Here is a 2703-nt window from a genome sequence, read left to right as displayed (position 1 = left end):
AAGTGGAAAAGCAGAAACATAGAAGCTGCTGCCAGAGGGAAAACAAGCTGGGAAAATGAAAAACAAGCCCCTGGTGTAGGCAGAAAGCAGGGACGAGGGAGCAAGCTGGGTGAGCCTCGGGGCTCGCAGGGAGGGGTTGTGGCAAGGCCCCCCCGTGTTCGCCTGCCCGGGCACCCATTTGCTGCCAGAGCACCCGTGGCGGGGACGGTGCGTGGGAGGACAGCGCCCGCCTGCGTGCCCAGCTGGCCATGCCCAGCACGGCCACTGTAAGACGCCAGTCAAAGCTGCATTTGCTTTGGGAACTGTGTTGAAAACAGCTTCTTTCCATCTGCTTAATAAAAGTACTTTTATGATAAGAAAATTAACTTTCCTTTCCAAAGTCAATGCCACTGCGGCAACATCCCCTCAAGCCAGAAGCCCCAGGTGCCCCTCCACTGACCCCCACCCTCTTGTTCCTGCAGTAGGTGACGGACGGGCACCATGTCCTCAGGGTACAATTAGCATCCTGGCCAAGATGCTTTTATTCCATTGCATCCCTGCTGGGCACAGACCCAGCGCCGGGTCTCCAAGCCCCTCAAACCCCACAGGTCTGGGAAGCATCGTCCCTGCCGGGACTTGGTTCATCAGAGCTGAACCACGCGGGCAGCACGCTTCATAGCGGGCGCAATCTAAAGCTTCGGCTTCATGGATCACATCTGGACCGAGGCTTTGCCGGGTCGCGGTGCCGGGCAGGGCGGAGGTGCCCCAGCTCGGGGGGAAGCGGCTGCACCCCGGAGCTGCACGGCTGCGCTCTGCAAGCGCCACGCTCCTGTCAATAGTGGGCAAACATACAGAATCAAGACCTTCAGTTTTAAGGAAACATTTTAAAGCCTGCCTACTCACATTGCTGCCCTACCACACAGGCAAAACGATTTCACAAACCCTGTGGATAACCATGGGCAGGTCTTCCACCAGTGCTGCAAGTTAACGGCTCCAGCTTTGCTCTGGCTTACGAATGCAAACTGAACGGGGTGGTGGCTTGAATGAGCACGCCAGGCTGCGAGCTGGGGGGCAGAGCCGCAGGCACCCCCCGCCACCCCCAAGGACTCCGGTTTCTAGTGCGGAGGTGGGACAGTGATCTCTGAAACAGCCCAAAGGTGATGCTGCGGGAGGAACCCCTGCGCTCGGGCACTGGGACACAGCCCGGTTTTCCAAAGGCAGCAGCCATTGGATCAGGACATGTATTATTCAACGCTCAGAGAGAAACGGAGAGGCCAGACTGCAGGCGTTTGGCCACAGCTCTCAGACACAGCTGGCGTTCGAGGTGTTTTAGCGGCTCTGGGTCTCAGAGGAGGCTGCGTGAGCACTTGCTGCCGTCAGACTCCCGCTCCCAGCCGTCTCGGGGCAGGGGACAGCACCAGCACTGAGAACCAGCAGAGACCCCACAGAGCACCTGCATGGAGACACTCCTCTATATTTAGCAGAGCCTCATGCTAAAGATAAATTTTTGAGCACTTTAGAAATCCCCTACTTATTATTTTAAGAAAAAAACCTGCTAAATTAATAACACTGAGAGAATACCAATCTATGCCTTGTGTTTACTTTTGGTCGCTCGTTCACCTTGCACAGCGAGGTCTGCCTCTTCTCCGGCCCTTTGCTACGGCATTCAGCCAGGCTCCACCAGAGAAACAGCCCCAGCCCTGCAACCAGCCCTGCGGGTCACCAAATCCACACTCCTCCCATTCTGAGCAGCTCCTTTAAACACTGTGATAAATCCACTGTGCTCCAAGCTAAAAGCAATTTGGCTTTTTTAAATTTTAGCCTGCCTTGTTCCTGTTAGCAGCACTTGAACCTCACAGCTCCGCTCCTCCCAGCTTCCCAGCCTCGCCTCCTGCCCTGCAGCTCGTCAGTATAATTATACTTAAGATCCAAAACTCTTGTAGACATCCTTTCATCTTACACCTCCTTTCAAAGTATTCGAGCACGACTCACTGCCCAACGAAGCGCCAATTAACTTGCTGCCGTCACCCCTTGACGTTCTCCTCCCTCGGTTTGGGGCAGTGCCACCCCCTCCCCGAGGTCACCCTGCCCGAAGGGACGCGTGAGCCCTCCCAGAGCCAGGGGCTCGCCCCGGGAATGGAGCACGCACCCATCCACACCCTTGCAAAACTCCTCCGTTAATAGGGGACATCTGCTGCTGCTGGCAGAGGCCACGCAATCCCCACGAGCTTTTCTGTCCCCCGGACAAAGAAGGGAAAGAATTTGCAGCCCGGACTTGGCCCGTGGAGCCATAGTTAATCAAACCCTGCGTGTTTTCACTCCTGCCCATCTGAAGGCAGAAGGGAAGGAAGGCAGAAGACGATGGGGTTTAATTCCCGTCTGAATGCTGTTGCATCTCTCAGACGCCGGTTTGCAGGGGGCAGTTTGCAGATGCAGTTTGCAGATGCTCATCTTTGCGTGTACACCTGTGACAGCAGCACACGTCACCCCGAGGGTCCCGAGCCCTTAACCACCCACTCGAAGGGGTTATCCCAGAAATGCGGCCACCTCTGCGCTGGAACCAGCAGCTGCTGAGAGCTCACGGCTCCACTTCATGCACATTTACAGCGCAAGGGATGAAAGAAAACTCTGTATTTTGCTTGCTGGATGGATACAAGTGTACCTTAGTCTGCGAGACAAAACTGAAAGTGCATTGGAAGGCGCTGTTACACAGTACCGAAAGGC

The 2703-nt window shown here is 55.6% G+C and overlaps 1 protein-coding gene across 1 annotated transcript in view; it reads right to left on the bottom strand.

Moving 5' to 3' along the window:
- The window catches only part of LOC104082214 (Na(+)/H(+) exchange regulatory cofactor NHE-RF2-like), a gene marked incomplete at both ends in the record, with an annotated part of 7029 nt that overhangs the window by 483 nt on the left and 3843 nt on the right, over positions 1-2703 (bottom strand). The gene's annotated exons all lie outside the window — the stretch shown is intronic.

Source organism: Fulmarus glacialis, unplaced genomic scaffold, assembly GCF_000690835.1.
Source record: "Fulmarus glacialis isolate BGI_N327 unplaced genomic scaffold, ASM69083v1 scaffold35819, whole genome shotgun sequence".
NCBI classification, from domain to species: domain Eukaryota; kingdom Metazoa; phylum Chordata; class Aves; order Procellariiformes; family Procellariidae; genus Fulmarus; species Fulmarus glacialis.
This window is presented reverse-complemented; position numbering and strand designations above follow the sequence as displayed.